This window comes from Equus quagga, chromosome 9 (assembly GCF_021613505.1).
Source record: "Equus quagga isolate Etosha38 chromosome 9, UCLA_HA_Equagga_1.0, whole genome shotgun sequence".
Lineage (NCBI taxonomy): Eukaryota > Metazoa > Chordata > Mammalia > Perissodactyla > Equidae > Equus > Equus quagga.
In genome coordinates, this window is record NC_060275.1 from 368385 (window position 1) to 376905 (window position 8521).

At 46.6% G+C, this 8521-nt stretch overlaps 1 protein-coding gene across 1 annotated transcript in view; it reads left to right on the forward strand.

Annotated features, from left to right (window-relative positions):
- SLC66A2 (solute carrier family 66 member 2) overlaps nucleotides 1-8521 on the forward strand; it is a 71155-nt gene that overhangs the window by 38949 nt on the left and 23685 nt on the right.

Here is an 8521-nt window from a genome sequence, read left to right on the forward strand (position 1 = left end):
TTCTGATGAGAAATCTGCTGTAATTCTTATCTTTGTTCCTCTGCATGTAATGTGTCTTTTCTTTTTCTTGCTGCTTTTACAGTTTTCTCTTTCTTAGTCATTTTGAGAAGTTTGACTAGGATGTGCCCTGGCGTAGCTTTCTTTGTGTTTCTTCTGCATCTGTTGTGCTTCTTAGATTTGTGATTTATAGTTTTCATAAAATTTGGGGAAATTTTGGCTATTGTTTCTTCAACATGTTTTTCTGTCCTCCCCTCCCACAATTCAGGGACTCCAGTCACACATATGGTATACCCCTTGAAGTTGTCTTGCAGCTCACTGGTGCTCTGTCAATTTTTAAAATTCTCTTTTCTATTGTATTTTGGATAGTTTCTCTTCCTGTATCCTCAGGTTCAGTAATCTTTCCTGCTGCTTTGTTTAATCTGATGTTAATCCCATCCAGTATATTTTTCATCTCAGACATTGTAATTTTCATCCTTAAGTGTTTTTTGAGGTGGCGGGTGGGGAGGGGCGGCTTTTAAAGATATGCATAATTTTCCATGTCTCTACTGAACTTTTTGAACATGTAGAATGAAGTTATAATAACTTTTAACATCTTTGTTGGCTAATTCTAACATTCATGTCAGTTCTGGGTTATTTTGGTTGACTGATTTGTCTCCTCATTATGGGTTATATTTTTCGGTTTCTTTGCATGCCTGGTAATTTTTTATTGGCTGTTAGACAGTGTGAATTTTACCTTGCTGGGTGCTGGATGTTTGTGTTCCTATCATTATCCATGAGCTTTGTTCTGGGATGTGGTTATGTTACTTGGAAATGGTTTGATCTTTTTAGAACTTGCTTTTGTGATTAGTTAGGTGGGACCAGGGCAGTGCCTAGTCTGGCTGAGTGATCCCCGCTGCTGAGGAAGATCACGCTGCGTGCTCTAGCCAGTGCCCTGTGGATCTGGAGGTTTCCCAGTCTGGCTGGTAGAAGGGCACTGCTCCTGGCTCTTTGTGAATGCTGAACACAGTGAGTGCTAATCCTTTTGGGTGGTTCTTTCCCTGGTTTTGTGTGGTTTTCTCACGTGCACATGCTGATGTGTGCTCAGCAGAATGAATGCTTGAGGGGACCCTCTGCAGATCTTCAGCGTTCTCTCTCCATGCAGCTCTCCTTTCTGGTGCTCCATCTTGCAAACTCTAGCTGCCTTGTTTCCCAGACTTGGCTCATCTTCTTCACTGAGGGTTTCTGCTGGGTGTGATCTGGGTTCCCACTTCCTGGTCCATGTCCTGGGAACTCTCTCAAGGCATAGCCTGGGACAATTCTGGGCTCACCTCACTTCCTTCCCATCTATCTGAGATCACTGTCATTCATTGCCTGATGTCCAGTGTCTTGCAAACATATGTTTTGCCCATTTTTTTTGGTCTAAAGCTTCATATATTTTGACCATTTTTGGTTGTTTAGGAGAGTACATCTGATCTCTGTTCCTCCGTCTCGGCAGGAAAGAGACGTGGCAGCTCAGTTTTAATTTTTCTGGCCTTTATGTTCTTCTCATCTCTCCGGGCTGCTCAAGTGTAAGTAGCCATCTAGTGTGGGGTTTTGTTCCTCTCCTGCAGCCCAGAACTTGCGAGAGTGGCAAGATGATTGACGTGTCTTCTCAGGAGTGGTGGCGACTGTGATGGGCGCTTCCTTTTGCGTCCTTTGCTCTGGATTGGAGTTGCCACCCTGGGTGGCATAGGAAACCACTCTTCCTTCTCCCCTCATCTTACTCCCTCCCCAGGCAGACACCTGTTGTCCCTCTGATGCTCCTGGGAGCTCTCCTTAGATGGATCTGTGAGTGTTAAATGCACGAACTGAGGTTACCTAGTGTGTGTTAAGCTCAGCAGTGCCTGTTTATAGGAAGACTCTATGTCTTGATTTTCAGTGACAACAAATGGCACTGTAGCCTGAATGAATTAACAGGCTGAGATGGAACCCGATATGCTCATTCAGTTGTTACAGGCCATAGATAGGGACCGATGACTGCATCTGAAGACCGAGAGCATTAAGCAGCACCATTGACAGGCCATCACCATGGAAACACAAGCTGGCCATCAATGGGTTCTCATTCCTCTTGACCTCAATGCACTCTTGCCTTCCTCTTTCCTTTCAGATATGTAATAAATGTTGTTAAAAGGCATATGAGGGCTCTTTTTCCTCTGTAGTTCACTGATGTTTCATCTTGGAAAGGGCCAGATGCTGTCCCTGGTGCTGGCACGTTTTTCTGGGATTTCAGATACAGTGGTAGACCCAACTCCTAAAAGAGAGGCTGTCTTGGTGCCTGTGATTCAGGCAGGAACAGACTTCTGGAAAGAGCATTGATTATGATCCGTCCTCTCTCTCCTGCTGACCCGTTCTGGTTCCCACCTCCTCCCAGTTGTGCTCCTCATGCCCGTCCTCATTCCCACAGGGAGTTTTGTCTTCACCTCCTAGAGGAAGTGCTGCAGATCACCATGCACTGGTGTCCGTGGGAGGCCGTGAGCTCTTGGGCCTTGTTCTCTGATGCAGTAAAGTGCTGTTTGCCAAATGAACATTGAATGAGGCCGCTTCATTGCCGGTGCTAGAATTTACTCATAATGCACTGCTCATGGGTGACGGTGCCGTTATTGGACCTTTTGAGAAAACACCCTTCATTGCTGTATTCATTCAAGGTGTATTCATTTGATTCCACCTTTCGCTAACCGTAGGACAGAGACCAAGTTGTGTGACTTCTTGTTTCTAAGTTCCCTGCTCGGACGTGGGCGGCCTGGTTGTGTTGCTCGGGCCGTGCCCACGTCTGCACCCAGCAGTGCCTCTGCTCCCGCAGGCGGCTTCACTCGCCCCACCTTCCTGGGCCACCAGCTCTTTGTAGTGCGTAGTGTCTTCACACACTGTGACTTCCGTGCCGTCGGGCGTTTGTTTCATGTTAGAGTTGCATTTCCCTGAGAATACGGATGGGAGCACTTTGGGAGTTTATCCCGCGCATTCTGAACTATTCCGTTGTCATGGTGGGCGGCACTCCTGTCATTGTTGTCATCATCACGTGAACAGCTTGATGTGGACCCTTGAGTGATAACTTGAGAACTCTGATGCTGGAGCTCTGCTTAGAGTTTGGGCTCTGGCTCAGATGGTGAAGTTTTATAAACCTGAACCGTAGGAGTTAAGTTTGTTACTGAAGGTCGTTGCAGTGAGTAACGGTAAAAAGATGTATGTCTCTTAGGTCCTTAAAATGAATTATTTGGATTTAATCCTCAACAGGGGGACAGTTTCTTGCATGTTAAATCCTAGGAAACTGATGCGTGCCGTGACACACCCTGTCCTGGTTTCTTTGCACACTCGGGGGCTCCGGCCCCCCCTACCGAGAGTCCCTCCATCCGTGCCGGGCTGACGGAAGGAGGGCTGAGTTCTTTGTTATGCTGCGGGCAGGGGACGGTGGGACAGGCTTTATCTGTCTGTATGTAGTCCTTGCTTTCAAAAGGAATTCTTTAAAAATATACCTATGAGGCTGTATTTTCTGCCACAAATTAGTTTAATTACACAATATTCAATTTTGTGAGTTCTTTTGGTGTAAACCAAGATCAGTTTGGTTTCCATTTCTCACAGGTGATCCTTTACAGACTTAATGAGTCAGGTTTTTTGGCAAAGAGCAACCATGTGAGCTAGGCCTTTGGGGTGTGTGTCTTGGCTCTGGAAGAACCTCGAGGCTCCGTGGGTCCTGGGACGGCGGTGACCCTGTGTCTTGCCCAGGGAGGCCATGGGGGCTGTGTCTGGGGGGTGAGATGGAGGATTGCTCCGGGCCCCCTGTTGGTCGTCTGGGTTTTGTTTTCTCCTGAGCCCGTGGCAGTGCGCACAGCTTCTCTGTCAGGAGGGCCCTGTTCTGGGTGTGGTGTGTCTCGGGACGAGCTGCTCTCCCAGGGTTATTTTAACCCTCAGCGTGTGCCGTTTCTGGCCGGTGTGTGCGTGGTTTGCTTGGCTAAAGCAGCTGTGCAGACCTGCTCGTGATACATGGTGTCAGCATGTGGACCAGCAGACCTGGGCCTGCGATGGCTCTAAGGAAACAGGAGGGCGCCGCTGGCAAGAGGTCAGAGGCAGCCGTGGGGGCTCCTGACAGCCTCCTCCGGCGCCAGGGTGAAACCCTGGGCCCTGTGATGCCACTGCATCTCCCTCTGGGTACCATTCTCTGTCCAAGCGTGTGGCAGAGGCCTGCAGTTCCTGTGGCCTCAGGATGTCTGTGGGAGTTCTCTGGCTCTGCTCCGAGGTGTCACACACGACTTCCCATCGGCAGAACATGGGCTCCTGCTGGCATCTGTGAGGATGTGAGCTGGCTGCTGGGGTGGCTGGCACGGTCTTGTGTGGACAAACCAGTGGCCTTGGCTTCGTTAGCACCAGCAGAGAGGACGTGGGAGTCCTGTCAAAAAGCTGCCCACCGCTCGACCCCTCATAACCCTGGTCCTGTGGACACGGCCCATCCACCCACAGGTGGCCCCAGTTGTGTCAGCCGTCTCAAGCAGCCACCAACCTACTTTCTGTCTCTGTGATTTTGATGACTCCAAGTACCTTGTGTAAGTGGAGTCACACAGAATTTGTCCTTTTGTGACTGGCTCATTTTACTCAGGAAAATGTCCTCAAGGTCCGTTCATGTTGTAGCAGGTGTCAGAATCTCCTTCCTGTTTAAGGCTGCGTAACACTCCATTGCGTGGATGGACCACATTTTGCTTATCCGTTCCTCTGACAGAGGGCACTTGGGTTGCATCCACGTTTTGATTATTGTGAATCAGGCTGCTATGAAGATGGGTGTACAAATAGCTGTTCGAGTCCCTGCTTTCAATTCTTTGGGGTCCTTACCCAGCAGTGGAATTACTGGATCATATAGTAATTCTATTTTCAATTTTTTGAGGAGCCACCGTACTGTTTTCCACAGCGGCCGCACCATTTTACATTCCCTCCAGCAGTGCACAAGGGCTCCGACTTCACGTCCTCACCAGCACTTGGTTTTCTGTTCTGGGATAATAGCCATCCTGATGGGTGTGAGGTGGTATCTCATAGTTTGGATTTGCATCTCTCTAATGATTAGTGATGTTGAGCATCTTTCCATGTGCTTATTGGCCGTCTGTATATCTTCTTTGGAGAAATGTCTATTCAAGTCCTTTGCCCATTGTTTGAATTGGGTTGTTTATCTTTTTGTTTTTGAGTTGTAGGTATTCTTTATGTATTCTGGATCCAAATCCCTTATCTGATATATGATTTGCAAATATTTTCTCCCATTCTGTGGATTGCCTTTTTACTCTGTTGATAGTGTCCTTTGAAACATAGAGGATTTTTTTAAATTTAATTTTTTCAGCTTTATTTATTATTATTGACATATAACATAAAGTTTAAGGTATACAATATTATGATTTGAAACACATATATTGTGAAACGATTACCACAATAAGGTTAGTTAACACCTCTATTGGCTTACCATTTTTTTGGTGGTGGTACCATTTAAGATGTGCTCTTAACAACTTTCAAGTATGCAGTACATTATTGTGAACTGTGGTCATGATGTTGTACATTAGATCCCAGAATTATTCACCTTATAACTGTAAGTTTGTGCCTTTGACCAGCGTCTCCCCTGGTCCCCCACTCCTCAGTCTCTGGAAACCACCGTTCTGCTCTCTGTTTCTATGAGTTCGACCTTTTTAGATTGAGATTGTAGGTTCTCACTCACGTAAGTGAGAACATACAGTGCTGGTCTTTCTCTGTCTGACTGATTTCACTTAGCGTAGTGTCCTCAACCTCCATCCATGTTGTCACAAAAGGCAAGATTTCCTTCTGTTTGTGGCTGAATAATATTCTGGGGTGTGTGTGTGTGTGTGTGTGTGTATGTACCTCAGAGATATTGTCAGTTCAGTTCTATACTGCTGCAATAAAGGAAATACCACAATAAAGCAAGTCACATGAATTTTTTGGTTTCCCAGTGCATATAAAAGTTATGTTTACACTGTTCTGTAGCCTGTTAAGTGTGCAATAGCGTTGTGTCTAAAATAACAATGTACATACCTTAATTTAAAAATACTTTATTGCTAAAAACTGCTAACCATCATCTGAGCCTTCAGCAAGTCATAATCTTTTGCTGGCAGGGGGTCTTGTAAAAAATGCAGTATCTGCGAAGCACAAGAAAGTGAGGTATGCCTACGTTCACCTCTTCTTTATCCTTTCGTCCTTCAGTGGACACTTAGGTTGTTCCTGTGTCTTGGCTACTGTAAATCATGTTGCAGTGAACATGGGGGTGCAGATTCTCTCACAGTTAGTGATTTCATTTTCTTTGGATAAATACCCAGAAGTGGGATAGCTGGATCATATGTTAGTTCTATTTTTAATTTTCTGAGGAATCTCCATACTATTTTCCATAGTGGCTGCACCAATTTACATTCCCACCAACAGCGCACAAGGGTTCCCTTTTCTCCTTATCCTCACCAACATGTTATTTCTTGTCTTTTTGATAATAGCCATCCTAACAGGTGTGAGGTGATGTCTCACTGTGGTTTTGATTTGCATTTCCCTGATGATTAGTGATGTTGAGTACCTTTTCATGTCCCTGTTGGCCGTCTGTATGTTTTCTTTGGAAAAATGTCAATTCAGGTCCTCTAACCATTTTTTTAATTGGATTTTTTTTTTGTTATTGAGTTGTATAAGTTTTTAAATTTATTTTGGATATTAACCTCTAGGTAAGATAAGATAACCAAGACAGGTGGTTTGCACATATTTTCTCACATTCGTAGTTTGCCTTTTCAGTTTACTGATTGTTTTCATTGCTGTGCAGAAGCCTTTTAGTTTGATGTAGCCCCACTTGTTTGTTTTTGCTTTTGTTGCTTGTACTTTTCGTGTCATATCCAAAAAATCTTTGCCATGACCCATGTCAAAGAGCTTTTTCCCTATAAACACAGAAGTTTAAAGTTTTGATCTAGTCCAGTTTATCTATTTTTCCCTTTGTTGGCTGTGCTTTTGGTGTCATATCTAAGAAATCGTTGACAAATCCAATGTCATGAAACTTTCCCCGTATATTTTCTTCTAAGAGTTTTGTAGTTTTATCTCTTATGTTTAGGTCTTTGATCCATTTTGAGTTAATTTTTGTATATCATGAGATAAAGGTCCAACCTCAGTCTTTTCTCAGAAACTTGTGAATAAGAATTTTGTGTTAATCATTTGCCAATTGACTTGCTCCTTGAGAACCTGAAATAGAAAAGCTTCCAAAAGATTGACCTCAGACCTAGTTTTTTAAGGTCCCTGGACCCTCACCTGGTGCCCTCAGCTCACCTGTCCAGAGCCCATCCCTGTCCTTGAACCCTCACCTGGTGTCCTCAGCTAACCTGTCCCGAGCCCACACCCATCCTGGCCTGAGTTCTCAGCTCTGACCACATTCTCGCCACTCCTCTGGCACAGAGGAGCAGCCAGGTCTGGGATCCTCCCCTCACTGCGTCCTCTCGTGACCTCTGTCTGGAGTACCCCTGCATTTGCCCCAGTGCTGTATCCCAGGCCCCCAGCGCACTCTGCCCCATGCTGCAGCTGGGACTTCTTCGTGAAGCATACATGGCTCACACCCTGCCCTGCTCTGGGAGGTGACGCCCACTCTGGTGTGACCCCCACCTGCAGACCATGTCCATCCCTCTCCAGCCCTCCCACCTGCACCCCTCCTTTCTAGCTTAGAAGCCTGGCGGTGCTGTCACATGGGGTGAGGGTGGAGTGGGGGGCAGCCTGGGTCTTGGGGCTGGGAGGGCAGGGCGTGTGTGTGCTTGCACACCCTCCTCATGGCGCTTCGTAGGCCCCAGACAGCCAGCCCTGGCACCTCATGTCCTCACCCACAGCTGCAGCCCTGCTGGGCCTTTTTCCTGGTGGGTGCCCTGGCTCTGGACCCTGCGTTCTATGGGCCGGTGAGGCTCGGGCACATCAGGCCCCTCGCGCGCTCCTCTGTGTTCGTCCCCGTTCACCTGACCTTCCCAGGTCCTCCCGTGTTCATCTTCCAAAGCCCGTGAACTTCATGTAATTTGCTGATTTGTGTGAGTGCTTATGAATTTGGTTTCTACAGGATCCATCTATTGAGCAAACGATAATGTTCTGTCAACTCAGTGTGTGGTGATAATAATTATATACATTTATTGGGCCCTTATTGTGGACCGGGAACTCTGTAAGATTCGTGTGGTTAACTCATTTAACCATTAAAACAACCGCAGGAGGCGGATAGTGTATCCCTTGTTGACGTTGAAGAAACGGAGATGTGTGGTGAAGTGATGCAGTTGTGGACGGGGATCGGGGGTTCCCACCCAGGGAGGAGATTCCAGAGGCTCTGGGATAATCCTGCACTGTACTATCAGTGCTGTTCTAGGATGAGTTGGAGGGTTTTAGCATCGTTTATGTTGAGTTAATATCTGTATCAGGGCTCCCTCAGAAGTGCCTGGGTCGAGAGCAGTTGGAACCCCACAGCTCACATCTGTCCCCGCACACTGACCTTGACCTCCTCCCTCAGTTCACGTCTCCCCTCACGCTGACC